General features: G+C 35.6%; 2 pseudogenes; both read left to right on the plus strand.

The window, feature by feature from the left end:
* Positions 1 to 4,028: 4,028 nt before the first annotated feature.
* Positions 4,029 to 4,491, plus strand: LOC112404832 (60S ribosomal protein L28 pseudogene; annotated as a pseudogene).
* A 4,373-nt stretch (positions 4,492 to 8,864) lies between these two features.
* LOC112404833 (proteasome maturation protein-like) overlaps positions 8,865 to 15,720 on the plus strand; it is a 28,666-nt pseudogene continuing 21,810 nt past the window's right edge.

Raw genomic sequence — 15,720 nt, forward strand, 5'->3', positions numbered from 1 at the left:
AAATCCATACATCCACTAGCTAGATTCTTTTATTAACATTTCTACACATACCACATACTCAGTTCATCTGGTTATTAATCCATCATTCATCTTGTCTTACATATATTTCAAAACAAGTTGCAGACACCAGCACCCTTCACTCCTAAACACTTCAGCATGAATATCATTAGCTTGATGTCAGTATCTGATTAGCATTTTAAAAATCTTTTCTTTTGATGTTAAAAAAAAACCTACAAGGAAATATTAAATGTATTATGCCTTTCAATGAGTTTTGACAGTTGCATACAACTGGGTAACTAAACCCCTATCAAGACATAAAATGTTACTATCACCACAGAAATGTTCCTAGTCAACCTTTAACGCTATTCCCTGATAATAATTCCCATTAGCCCCCTCATAGATTAGTTTTATTGTTCTAGAACTTAAAATAAATGAAATAATTTGGACAAGGCTTCTTTTACTCAGCATAGGTTTTGAGTTTCATTCATGTTTTTGCATGTTTTGCATGTTCATTTTTATTGCTGCATAGTATTTCATTATATGACTATACCACAGATTATTTTTTATCCGTTCACCAGTTGATGGACATACGTGTTTTCTCCAATTTTGCTTTACTATGGATATAGCTGCTTTGAACATTCTTGTATATATCCTTCTGTGGATGTATGTTTTTGTTTCTCTTGGTCACATCTAGGATGAGAATTGCTGGGTTACAGGGTAGATACATACCTAGTTTTATAAGGAAACGAAAGACTTTTGTCAAAGTGATTATAACACATTTCCTCAACAATGTACAAGAATTCCCATTTTTCACTTCCTCTTCAACATTTGGTGCACACCATCTCAAGGATTTTGTACTTCCTGTATCCTCTGTCAGGTACGTTCTTCACCGTGGATTGTTCACTCACATACTTCAGACTTCTGGAAGTCTTTTTCTCAGTGCAGCCTTCCTTTTCTGTCATACTTAAAATTGCACTCAGCGCACCCACCCAGCCACCCACCAACAACACTATCTCCCTTACTTCTTTAATTTTCCCAGAGCATTTATGTACTTGTCAGTTTGTCTATCCACTCTCCCCCTCCAGTGAATTGTGATCTCCATTATAACTTGTAATTTTTGCTCTTTTTTCCATATGTTTAAAAAGAATGTGTATTCTGATATTGTTGGGTGGATTGTTCCATAAAGTGAAACGTTACTCTTGCATCCCTTGTCTCTGTAAGCATTCCTGGCTCACAGTAGGCACTTAATATATATACATCTGTTGAGTAAATGAATGTATGGAAACACTTGTGGAGTGGATAGAAGCACAGCAAGACTCCGTATTTGCAAAAGTTTACTTTCGTTTGTAGTCAAAAGCCATCTAGGCACAAATTTGAAATACTTGGCTTAAATCTGATCGCTTGTTTCACCAATTAGAATTTGTCAGTCTTTTCCTTTGCTTGAACCTAAAAAGGGACAACAGATGAGATAGTAATTCATCATGACTGATGGTATATGCTTCAGTGCCTAGTAGTGAAGGAATATCTTTCTCAAAACCAATAATGGCAACTTTCAAGAGAAGTAGATATTCTTCCAGACTAATTTTAACATCCCTTAGAATGTCTGGAAGACTTTCATGGTAAAAATAAAAAGTCTGTGAAGTGTTGTAGCCCCTACCTCATTATATATGGTGTATCACTCATACAAAGGAAACACATATGGCAGCTTAATTGTATATTGTTTCTTGAAATTGTTTTAAGATCCACTTATCTTCCCAGAATTCTTTGCCTTGTTAATGAGATTCTCATTTGAATATATTGAGAAAAGTTTTGGAATTGGTCCAGCTGTTCAGTGAAACGCTATTAAACTGTTACTTCTATCATTTTTTCTCTGTTTTATTTTCTTTTGAGTAGATCATAACTTTGACTCGTTTTCATCAGAGTAAGCCCACAAGTTCTCAAAGTAGCCTTGATAGGAATATATACATTGGATTTGCTTTAAAGATTGTTTACATTATTAAATACAGAAGTCCATCTACTTACAAAGTGGTTAAGTTCTAAAAAACAGTTTGCAAATACTTTTCATTTTTAAGTCCACATAGTGTCCAAAGCAGGGGAAATAGGAAATTAAGTTTGCAGTTCATGGATATACTGACACCAATTAGGAAGTCTGTTGTCTCTTTAAAAAATAGCTTTTTTAAATATTTAAAATTTAAGTATTTATATAAAACATAGCTTTTTTAAATATTTAAAATTTTTCTTCTCTTCCTTGATGATGTAACAGCAGTGACGCTTTAAAATCCTTAATGTGATTTTCTTATTTGCCTTTGTGAACTTTTATCCTTGGCCCTTTCCTGCCTGAGAGATCTGTTACTTTGGAGAAGAATGAAGATTTATAAAAGAAAGAAATAGGGCCTATTAAGGAAAGATTGTATAGAAAACTACAGTGGTATTTAGAAGTATATATAGTGGCATTATTGAACTTGGGTAGATTTTCTAGATCCTTTTCCTTTTTTTCCTTACCTTCAAAGAATATCTAGGATCAAGCAATGAAGACTCATCTCATAGTTTGAGCCACAGTGTAGACAAGATACCCATTTGCCTAGTACATCAAGACTTTAGAAGGAAATCATAACTTAGAATTAAAAGGGAAAGCCAATTTCCATTTCTGAGGATTATGGGAAGATGGAAGAAGAGAGAAGCAGGAGATAACATAGGTATCCTTAGGAAATATCTAATTTGAAAAAAAAAATTAGGATTAAGTCCTGTGAGAAGACTGGAGTTTCACGTACTGTGGATAAGAAGTGGATAAGATTTCAAGCAATATTTATTACAAGCAGGTCTTCAAGGAGCAAGTTAGACCAAAGACTTAAATGCTTAAAAAAGGAACACACTGCATGTGTGTGGGGAGGTCAGTGCTGGTGTGTTTGTTTATGGCGTAGTCATTTGATTACTGCAAGGCTAGTGAGCTCATTTCAAGTTTACATGAGCAAATTCAATTTTCTAAACTAGATATGATTTACAGGCTTTGTGGTTATCACATGACCTGCTGTTAAGATTACCTTTTAGAAGATTAAATAATATCTTAATATTAAACTGCCAAATGACTTGAAGGGACTTTTGCCCTTTTATTATTTATTTATTTATTTATTTATTTTTTTGTGGCATGCGGGCCTCTCACTGTTGTGGCCTCTCCCGTTGCAGAGCACAGGCTCCAGACGCACAGGCTCATCGGCCATGGCTCACGGGCCCAGCCGCTCCGTGGCATGTGGGATCTTCCCAGACTGGGGCACAAACCCGCGTCCCCTGCATCATCAGGCGGACTCTCAACCATTGCGCCACCAGGGAAGCCCACCCCTTTTATTTTTGAATGAAAGAATATGTAAGGAACTATAATCACCATAAAAAGAAATGGAGCATGCTTAGCTTTAATTTTAAATGAAGTCTTTCTTTCAGCAGTACCCTTTGTTCCCTGTGCTTCTGAGATCATCAGATTGTTTATACCATAAAACTCTGCTATAACTTTCATAACAGTAACATGGATTAAGATGTATTGTCATTGGTTCCAGTCCCCTGCCACCTCCTGAAAATGAGGGCTGGGAGTAGGCTAATGTTCTTATTTTGTGAGGCAGGTAGGATGTGAGAAGGAGAAGCAGGCAGCTCTGTCTTGTTAAAGAGGGATCTCCAGTGTTCTCCAGGCTCAGTTTCCTTGATAAGGCTAATGAATTGGATATAGGTTGAAGAGTTAACGCTTACAAATACAGCATAACCTGTTAAATTTGAATTTCAGATAAATAACAAATAATTACTTAGTGTAAGTATGTCCATGCAGTATTTGGACATACAAAACTTATGTACATCCAAATACAAATACAACACACAAATACAAAACTTATTTGTCACTTATCTGAAGTTCAAATTTAATTGGGCATCTGGTATTTTCCTGTCAACCCTAATTGGATGCTAACTGACCAGAAGATTCTTAGGATTATTGTCCCTGTCCTTCAAATTACACTGGCCGGCCGCAAGCCCCATAAACATCTTCATGAATGTTTGATCACTTTCCTTTTCTGGCTGCCGCTGGGAGAGGAGCTGCTTCCAAGTCCACGCATTTGCAGTGAATGGTCCTGTGGAACTGCTCCAATTTCCGGATCAAGAAGAACAAACAGATATAGGGCACCCACCCCAATAATCTGAAGGTCCACAATTCTTTCCAGTACAACCAGCTGATGGACCACAAGACTGTGGCGTGGAGCCGGCAGCAGGTGGCAGAAGTGGCCTGGAGGTGGTGAAGTGGAGATCTGGCCCTACAAAGCCCGCCACCTCCTACATGCAGACCACCATCAACAAGAACTCCCCTGCCACCCTCAGCAGTATCCAGAACATAATCTGCAAAATCAAGTACCTTTGGTATCTGAGCATAGTCTCCAACCGCAGAGCCAGCGCCATCCTGCACAGCAGACGCCGGTGACGGTGAAGAGGAGGCAGACGTGCCCCACCAAGAGCTCTTGAACACAGCCCTCACTCCCTGACCCCCAAAGCAACAAAGATGTCACCCAACTTTTCTCAAAAAAAAAAAAAAAAAAAAGCCACCAGGTGATTCTAAACTGCAGCCGGAACAAAGTTGGATTTGGATTGTGAAGAGCCTTTAGAATCCAAGGTCAACTAATTGCCCAGGTCTGCTGTGGTTATTTCAGTAACTTCACAGTACTGCAATTCTGCATCTTCATGTTTTGGACCCTACTTATTGTATTATAGCAACTTTCTCTTTTGTATCTCACAGAAAGTAACAGTAATTAGCTTAGTACTTGCAATGAGGAAGTTTGTATAACAGCAAGATTATGTCCTCTTAATATCTTTTCAACAAATAGCTGTGATCTACAATTTCTTTTAATTTTTAAAATAGAATATTCGCATTTTAAAGTTTAAAATGTTGATTGTAAAGACTAAAGATAGGGAGAGGCATATCTGATAAATAAGGGCTTTCTTGCCTTCTTATTTGTGAGTCTGGGATGTGGCCTCCTGAAAAGCTGGCCAATCAGGGGCTCTGCTTCGTTAAATCAAATGTGTTAGTGCTACACGCTTTTACAAGTGGAGCTGTGAGGCTCAGCTTTCTCAGCTACCCTTGGTTTCCCTGTGGCAATCTTGCAGAAGTAGCTAGTATCTTAACGAAGAACCTGCTAAGGGGACCCATTAACAATAAAATGACTCTGGGTTGAAGGCAAAGAAGTAGTCACCTGAGCAAAGCCAAGGGGAGGGAGTGGATACTAGGAACACAGAGAAGTCTGTGATACCAAATGAGGGAGATATGGCTGAGGTCCTTTAGTGGCAAACCTGGAGGTATTTCTGAGCCAAAGGAAATGTCTTTGAGTTATACCAGCTGCAGACTTCCGCTAGAGATGTAAAGTCTCATAGGTGTACAAAATGCATCACCCAGTGATCAGAAGACCTACTTTTGTCTCCGCCAAAGTCACATAAACTACACCCTCCCTCTTTATATGCAGGCACCACTGTAGGGTAAGAAGCAGAGGAGGGAGGAAGTTATCTGAGAAACTAAGCACTGTTCTCTGGAGAGACTCCTTTCTCTCACTGCCTCTGTATCAGATATCTTGGATTCATTGCACACAACAAAAATCCCTTATATAGATAGCTTTATCATCAGTATGACTCTGAAATCCTTGAGGGTAAACATTGTGTCTCAGTATACTTGGTAAAGTGCTTCAGGAGAGAAGACACACATCTAAAGAGATCAAATTGTGCAGAAAAACATGCAGCAAAAAGAGAAATGTGCCAAAGACATACATGCCTGAAATCAATCTTTCTCTCTCTATCCAGTATTCATAGAAAATTATAGAAACCATAGGCAAAAAATATCCATAAAGAGTGAAATATCGCCTGTAGTTCTGTTGTTCAAACATGTTTCCTATTTGTATTTTGTCACTCCTGCCTCTACCCCTTGCAATGGAATTATATGAGGCACAATGGTTATACTAGCTTTTCGGTTATAAATATATCCTGAACAACTCTCCTTGGTAATAAACCCAAATCTACACCCATTCTTAATGGTGAGGCATGATTCTTTGCATTAAATTTTTCAGATTAAATTAGCCATTTAAGTAATTGTTATTTTTTATTGCTTTAAGCAATGATGTAATGAGCAGCCATGCATATACATAGTTGGTTATAGGGTGTTTATTACTTTATTTACTTTGATGAGATCATGCTTCATTATTTTTGAAAAATTCATCTATTTTCTTATTTTTCTTCCATATGGATGCTGTATTTATTCGTGAAGATTTTCTTCAGACCCTTTGTGTTGATTTGTAAATGTTCAAACTTTTACGGTTTTGTATCTCCTTATATAACTGTTGATTCATTTAACAAATATTTATGAGGGATCTGCTATTTGCTTGGCACTAGACATATAAAGGTAATAAATATGGCTTAGTGGGAAGAGGCATGGAGAAACACCAGTAATCAGAGAGTAAATACATGATTCTGTTTGCAATGAGAATTATGACAAAAGCTCACAGTGATTAAGTTGTTAATCCTGTGTCAGAGACGGCATCTTTGTGAGTGGAGATTTAAGCGGAGACATGATATAGGCAAAGTGCAGGAGGAAACACATTAGTGAGAGAGGGAACAGCTGTACAAGGGTCCTATGGCTACATATTTGTGAAGACCTGAAAGACTGGCATGGCCAGAGCGTATAAGCAAGGGAAGCAGGTACACAAGATGAGCTAGGAGAGACAAAACAGCACTTTAAATGCTTTGGTAAGGACTTTGTGTTTTGGGGGTTGCATTGTGCAGCTATTTAAATTGTAGTCGTCTATGAGACATACATGTAATTTGTTTGAGGAAGATTTTAAATCAACTTTTGTTTATTAAGAAATAGATAGCCATGTAATTTCCATTGTGAGATAGTTCTAATTATTTAAGATTTGAAGCCAATGACGATAATTGGAGGTACATCATTGAAAGAGGCAATGATTCAGTCGGATTATGTTCTAAACACACATTTGAGAGGTTTTTTTGCCTGTATGCAATAGAAGCATATATCTTATCGATGCTGTTATTTTAACTTAATCTTTATTTTTAACCATGAGTCTTGCCTAATGGAGGTTATCACAGGATGTGATCTTACAAGACAATTCCTTCTGTGCCAAGAAGCTAGATTTTGAGAACTACAGCCAGCCTCCAATATCCACAGGTGTAGCATCAGCAGGTTCAACCAACTACAGATCAAAAATATTTAAAAAAAAAGGAGTTCAGGAAAGTTCTAAAAAGCAAAACTTGAATTTTCCATGCTCTGACAACTATTTACATAGTATTTACATTGCATTAGCTATTATAAGTAATCTAGAGTTGATTTAAAGTATACAGGAGGATGTGCATAGGCTATATTCAGTTATTATGCCATTTTATATAAAGGACTTGAGTGTCCATGGATTTTGGTATTATGAGGGGGAGGGTCCTGAAACCAATCCCCCAAACTGCTGAGGGATTTAGAAAACTAAGTTTTGAAAATTCAAACCGATCAGTTCTTACACGAATCCTTAGGAATGTTTTGTTCAGAAGTGTTTTTCCTGAACTGAATTATAACATACTACTTTCTTTTATTCTTCCTATTGTGACTTTAACCAGTGATTTATGTAATTACATACCTAAAATAGAACTGTATCTATCAAAAACCAATCACAGAACCAAGGATTAAAGCTCAATGACAGAACTTCTCTTAGAATTTATTATGGATTCTATTTAAATAATTTCTACTCTGTAAGACACTGTATTTCATGCTTCTCATGTATTAGCTCTGTTCTTCACATCAGCTCTGAAAAATAGGAATTGATATTTTCATTGTATTTGTGGGGAACCTGAAGCTCAGAGAGGTTGCATCACTTTCGCAAAGTCACAGTACTGTAAGCGACAGAGCCAGGATTCACACTGCATCTGTTTTTTATGCCAAGACTCCAGTGGCCTTTTTATTATACCATTTTCTTTGAAGGAAATTGCTGTAACATCATGTCTCATACCAGGGACTCTACTAAACCATATGGCGTCATTTTAATGCAAATTCAAAAGAGCAGCTCATGAATGTTCTTCTCTGAGCACGCTGGTGCTAAAGGTATGTGACTTGGTAGACAGAGGACAGGCTGAACTTCAGTCCCCACTCGCTCCCTCAACCAGGACCCTAGAGCTGTGAACAACAGATACAAGCACATCTGAGGACCTTGAACATGATGGAAAGTACATTATGTAAACAAGTGATCTAAATTAAAAAGTCTACTTAATATTTGAAAGCCATTTAGTAAGTTGAACTGCAGTAAAACCAAAATAAGTCCTTAGTTTTTCCAGAGAAGTTGATTATTCCAAATATTAAATTTTATTTCCAGGTATAGTGCAGAGTACAGCCTTCCATTATATCCTGACAAATTCTATATGGCCTTGTTAATCATGGGCCTGGTATCTGCTTCATAATGGGATTCAACTCTGTTTTTTTTCAACTTCTATCTTTTAATTATTAAAGCTAAGTAAAGTAAAATACCCGATTAAACTTCATTTCATAATGTATCTTTTTAAATTAAAAAGTTTACGATCGAAAATTATAGATATCAAAAGAGTAACATAAGCCTTAGGCAAATATAATTACAGGAATCAAAACATTGAGTTCACTTATTTATTAATCAAAATTTTTATTTGCCGAGCTCTTTTTTGATAGTGGGACATGGAGGAGGCATAAGGAATCTAGGGCAAGGAGATATGGTTAGAATGTCATTTTAAAATGAGGTCCAGGTGTGTGACTTCTGAGACTAATTCATAAATGTAACACAGCTTCCATCTGCCTTTCTGTCTGAGACACCCACCCTTGGAGTCCAGCTGCTGAGATGTGTGGAAGTCTCAGACACATGAAGAAACCACATGTAGGTGTTCTAACTGAGAGCTCCCAGTGCGATCTTAGCTTGCAGGAAGCAGCAGCCTCCAGACACTTAACAGAGGTGGACTTTGAGATGACTTCAGCCCCAGGTGCTGTCAGATTGCAACTGCCTGAAAAACCCCATAAATCAACTGCCTAGCCAGAAAGATAGAGGATAAGACTAATAAATAATTGTTACTGTTTTTGCTAGATAACCAAAGCCTTTCTACCTGAAGGAATAACACATATACACATAAGCATCAGAGAAAAATAACAGTGTTATTCTGGGGTCAGAATACATTTTGTTGGGAGAAAAAGTGCTCTCCAGTGAATAAGTGAAATATTACATAGAATTGATAACTTTTCTTATAATGCTATACTTATAACCAAAAAATTAAAAAGACACAAAATTTTAAATCCAACAGTAGTCAACCATTTGTCAACGGAGCAAAGAAGTCATTGTAAGATATGCAGACCATCACTGATATGTGGCTCAAGCAAATTTTCTTATCACTCAATCCATATTTGGCTCTTCACTTGTTTTTAGTTCACAATCATTGCCGCAGTTTACTTAACCACACTCTAGATTCGTTTCCATGTTTTTATTGTTTCACAGTACTTTCTTGCATAGAGAAATTATGTTGGGAAGTTCAAGTATTGCTTGCCTAGACTTTCTCTTATTATGAAGAATAAGATCTTGCTGGTGGTGGTATGATAAAGCTGCCACTTAGAATGGAGGTAAACATTTCAATCTCCATTCCATCGCCTACTCTGCTTTATAATTTTGGTTTTAATTCATAGTCTAATTAAATTCTCATTTTAAATCAAGATGATCTGTAGACTACATATTATTTGCAACTCTTTAATGAACATGTGCTACTTATAATTATCTTTTTAGGTCATAAGATTATATTCACTTATTCCAGAGATACATGAATCTGGTATGCAAAATAAAAACTCAGAGTCTACCCCTGTGAAATTTGAACAAAATTGCTAAGTTAAATAAATAGATAATAATTTGATATGGGTCATTTAGATACGTACTTGCCTCAAAGTAGAAAATGGGTCATTTAATATTTTGGAGACCAATCTTCAATCTACTTAACGGCTTAAACATTCTTTAGTGTTAAAATTTTTATTTCTTTAGTATTTCTTATGGTACTGTAGTACTTAATTCTATATAACAATCATTCTGCCACAGACAGTTTGAATAGCATTTGGTCATTTAGTCATAAGGCCAGAAGAGCAGGGTACCTTGCATCTGAGCTTGGGGATTGTGCAGAGCAGTTTATGCTCTAGGCCTCATTCATAATGGGCAGCTGGGCCAGAGCATCACACCTCAGTTGGTAGATGCTGCTTTCAAAATCCAAAAAGGCACAACAAGTACTTATGTCTCTTCTTAGTTGTGAGCTGTGCAATTTTTCTTTGCTTATAAGGGGTGCCTTATACCCCAGGTCACTAAACTTCTAGAGACTTCACTGATACTATGTCAAAGAACATACCGTAGTCCCCCGTTACCTGCAGTTTTGCTTTCCCCAGTTTCAGTTACCTATGGTCAACTGAAGTCCAAAAATATTAGATGAAAAATTCCAGAAATTAAAAATTCATAAGCCTTAAATTTGCACTGTTCTGAGTAATGTGCTGAAATCTCACACACTCTGGCTCTGTCCTGCCCAGGACATGAACCATCCCTTTGTCCAGCGTATCTCATCCATTAGTCACTTAGGAGCATCTCGGTTATCTGATCGACTGCCTTGTATTGCAGTGCTTGTGTTCAAGTAACCCTTATTTTACTTAATAGCCCCAAAACACGAGAGTAGTGATACTGGCAATTCAGATATGCCAAAAAGAAGCTGTAAAATGCTTCCTTTAAGCGACAAGGTGGAAGTTCTTGGTTTAATAAGGAAAGGAAAAGAAATCGTATGCTGAAGTTGCTAAGATTTACAATAAGAATGAATCTTCTATCCGTGAAATTGTAAAGAAATGCTGCCACACTTCAAACTGCAGAAGTTACAGCCACACTGTGTGATTGGTGCTTAGTTATCATGGAGAAGGCATTACATTTGTACAATAAGGTATTCTGAGAGAGAGGAAAAAAGACCATATTCATGTAACGTTTATTACAGTATATTTGTTATAATTGTTCTATTATTAGTTATTACTGTTGATCTCTTACTGTGCGTAATTTATAAATTAAACCTTATCATAGGTTTGTATGTACAGGAAAAAAGAGTGTGTGTGTGTGTGTGTGTGTGTGTGTGTGCATGCGTGTGAGTGAGTGAGAGTGTGTGTGTGTGTATAGGGTTTGGTACTATAAGTGGTTTCAGGCATCCACTGAGGGTCTTGGAATATATCCCCGGTGGATAAGGGGGAACTGCTGTACTATGTCAAAGAACAGGAGGCAAAGCAGTGAAGGTACATTTCTGTCCCTATGATGTATATGAAAACTCTTTTAGATTATCTTACTTGATAAGAATTGAAATGAAAACATTTTGGGGAGTGGAAGTTGGCAAGCTTTTTCTGTAAAGGGCTAGACATAAATATTTTAGGTTTTGTGAGTTACATAGAATCTCTGTCCTATATTGGTCTTGTTTGCCTTTAGTAAAACTTTGACAGTGTAAAAGCGTTCTTAGTTCTTGGGCTATACAAAAACAGTCCACAGGGGGCAGTTTGTTAACCTCTGTTCTAGGTACTAGGTTCTATTTCTAAGCGGCACCACCATATAAGTTTGCATTAATCCACAGTCATTTACCAAGATCTTTCTGGCCATCAGGAGACTTAAATGATGATGTGGCACTACCCTGCCACCTTCCTGAATCTTTTACGTTTTAAAGATACTAGTAATCTCAGAAGATTCTAACAAAAATTCAACATTTGAAATTTTCATTGTAAGTGTAATTTCAATTTAGTTTTTAAAAAAATTCTTACCTTTTCACAAATAATTGAAGAAATCTGAGCTTTTTGTTCTATAAAGAAAGTCATTATTCTAGGCATATTTCCTCCTATTTAGCTTTGGCATAGAGGTTAAAATGTCTGTGTGTTATAATACTGTATTAGGAAAAATACCACTAAAATATGAACATTCATTTAGTTTAATAGAACTACTTACAGTAATTCCCCTACATACGAACATTCAAGTTGTGAACTTTCAAAGATGAAAACGTGTGTTTGCATGTCCAGTCACGTAAGTTAGTTCACACGTCTGGCGTACATTGTCATGTGCGTGCATCCTCTACAAGTGGTTGTGCTTTTGTATACTTTACTGTACAGTACTGTATAGAGTACAGTAGTACAGTGTCTTTATTTCAAGCCCAGGATATCCAGAAGCAAGCATAAAATCAGTGGTATATAGCCGATTGTGTTAGTTGGGTACCTAGGCTAACTTTGTTGGACTTACGAACAAACTGGACTTACGAACTTGTTCATATGTTGGGGACTTACTGAATTAAGTGTTTTTCTAAGTTTTCCCTGAGGTCTGAATTATCAGCCCGGTGATTGAACTACTAGTTTATTCTATGAGAAGGGATAAAGTTTTTCAATTTTTAAAATTATTTAATTGATTAATTAATTTGACCGCACTGCATGGCTTGCGGGATCTTAGTTCCCTGACCAGGGATTTAACCTGGGCCACGGCAGCGCCAAATTCTAACCCCTGGACCACCAGGAAATTTCCAAGAAGGGATAAAGTTAAAGCAGTTCTTTTGCATATAAAACCAAGAAAAGGGATCTTTTGTTAAATTCGTTGGCTGTGTGAATAAATAGGCACAGTTTAGTATCTGTTAGAATTTTTCTACTCTCTTAAAATAAAAGACTTTTTCAAGTTTCCAATAGCCTAGAGTACATATTAGAAATTATTTTCACTGAACAGTCACAAAAGGTTTTTCATTAATGTTCTGGGGCTGAAGAGATGCCTTATAAGAAACTCAACTACTTTACCAGAGGGTTTCTATTCCAATAAAATTTTGACAATGGAAGTGATTTATACGTAAATAAAGTGTACGGTGTAGGTTTGGAAATTATTCCGTTTCTTTTGTTCAACTAATATAATGACTAAAAGGACTATTCTGAAGATAACACAAGTTGCAAATAAATAAACTGTATGTAGCAAGATCAGTCCTTTGGGGAACATATGGGCAAAAGATCCTACTTGTCTAAGTCTGGTCTGCATTTTGTGGATTTAGGATGTCACCTTTTTATTGTAATGGGTAAATTGTCCCAACTGCCATTTTGACTTAAATGGTTAATAAGGTATATAATGTATACAAAAATGTTTATAATCTTCATCTGTCATTGTATTACATTTGGATGAAGTCTTTGATTCACATGGAACTTCTGTACTTCACGAGGTGAAAACATGGTATTAGAGAAATTGCTCTAACTTTATAAAATATCACATAGGTTCCTAGTCTTGGCTGAATTAGAATAAAGTGTTTGATTTTTCTTCTTTACGAAGACAATACTAAAGTAGTTTTTATTTATCTTTGAAAGTTCCTGACCTTTACCAAACAGCCTGAAGATTTTCTTTTTTTTTTTCACCAAGATATGAGAAGCTTTATAAAGTCATTCAGCTATGTGATTCAGTGTACCCTTGGTGATCATGTTGACAATACTAGATATATGGTCACCAAATGCAGCACATACTGTAATTGAAAATTTTATATGAGAAAATGCTGTGTTCAAGACCTTATTTTTGCAGAAATGCAGCACCAATAACAGAGAGATATTGTTTTCTGGTTTTTTGGAGGCAACGTTTTTCAGTGCAGAATGAATGTCATCAGTGGTGCTGTATAAATTAGAGTCTAGATTTAAATAAGGAAATATCTTAATATTTTCCTCAGAGGCCAGTAGAACTGTCACTTCCTTATAGGTAAAGATTGTTGAAAATTCATCCAATAAGAAACAGTTTAAGTGAAATGAGGTATTATTAATAATGTCAGAATAATAGATATAGAGCTACAAAAATGACATTGTGCTGTATATATGATTTTTAATGTATTTTGTCACCTTAGTATATTGGAAACGTTATTTTATTTAATGAAAATTCTTCCATTTTTAATGACTGCGCAGTATTGTTTTCTTGGCTATTTAGTATGGTTGCGTTTTAAATTTTTTTTCATTTTTGTTTGTTTTTTGGACTATAAAGACTAACCTTGCAACGTACCTTTTAATATTTTCTTATAGTCATATGTTTGCACCAATCAAGTAATATTATGTTTAGACAAATTCCTAGATGAGTAATTATCTGCATAACTTATGTCACATTGTATTCTTCTTTCAACTTGTATTCATATTTAAATTTTTTTAAAGCACACTTCCGCAAACTACTCTTCAAAGAAGGTAGAGCAAATTTTAACTTCCTGCCTCAAAGTATCAGAGCATCTTTGCTCATCTCCCTCAACAACTTAATTTTTTTTAAAGAAAATGTACTGTATATTTGAGATTCACCAAATATACATGTTGGCCAAACACTGAAAGCTCATAGTTAGAAATAACATATGGCTTAAGTTTAGTGTGAAATCAAGTATCATCCACCCATAGCATGAACTCGGAAATGAAAGAATAAAATGTTATCAAAATGTATATCAAAATAATTATAATTTTTACGACTTTATTACTAAAATTTTTGTAGTCAACTTTTAAAATGTTGCATTACTATGCAGGAACAATAAACATTCAGCATCTTCTGTTGCTAAATTACGTATACTGCACTTCTGCTGTAAGACAATGATGCCTCCATTTCACCAAAATAAATGGAGGGCAGGATATTTTTGTTGGCATCTCATTTTTAAAAAGTAGTTTTTCCCTCATACTGTTTATATATTTATTTTTTCTTATGTAAATACTTTTATTATAAACTGTTACATACATTTAGGATTTTTTAAAATGTAGAATTCTCATATAAGATTTTATGTAGAAAGGCTGATAACCTAAATGAAATTCAGTATCTTAATATAAAATGGAGGTCTTTTAAATTATTTTTTGATATTTTGAATGATAGCATACCAGAGATTCTGCAAAGAGTTTTTATTAAAGTAATGTAGTACTCATATTCTGCCATGTAGTTTTTCACATTTTATAAATAAGATTTTCTACATGTTTTTTATATTTATTGACTCAAAAATATATCTGACATTCTTTCAAATATTATCTAGTTAACATATTCTCTCAATGTTTGTATAGTCTGCTAATTCATTTTTCTATAACTATTTAAAAGTTAATGATACACGTTGTATTATATATAATTAGCAGCTTTCAAAATCATAATCGTTGCAGAATTTTACCCAAGCAAAGATAAATTTAAGTTTATACTTCAAATTATATACAGAAATCAACAATTAAAATATATAAGAACTTTTCTATACGTGATACCCAGAGGCTTACCTATTTTTGAAAATGAATATTCAGATATTAATAATAATTCCGAATGGTATGCCTTAATTGTATTACTGATATTGTTACAGTGGTTAGATATGATGCTATAGCCTATCAGATTACACATTTATTATGCAAGCTCTAGACCTGCCATTAACAATGTTGAAGGAGACATTCATCATTAAATGATAAAATCTGTTGACTTGAAATAAGTAGTCTGCGAGACATTTCTCCAGAAAAGATGGGTTTATTTGGCAGCAGCAGAGAATTGCAATTTGGGGTTTGCAACCATGGTGAGCCATGTGCAAATCCCTACAGGGCAAGGGAGGTGTAACCTTTTATAGAGAGGAATAGGGGGCTGGAAGGGCTATGGTAAACAGAGTCCAAGGCTTTTCTTGGGCTGAGCTGTTGCCAGGAAGAGGAGTCTCATTTTCCTGTTGGGATCTGCTATCATC

Source organism: Neophocaena asiaeorientalis, unplaced genomic scaffold, assembly GCF_003031525.2.
Source record: "Neophocaena asiaeorientalis asiaeorientalis breed wild unplaced genomic scaffold, Neophocaena_asiaeorientalis_V1.1 scaffold100, whole genome shotgun sequence".
Lineage (NCBI taxonomy): Eukaryota > Metazoa > Chordata > Mammalia > Artiodactyla > Phocoenidae > Neophocaena > Neophocaena asiaeorientalis.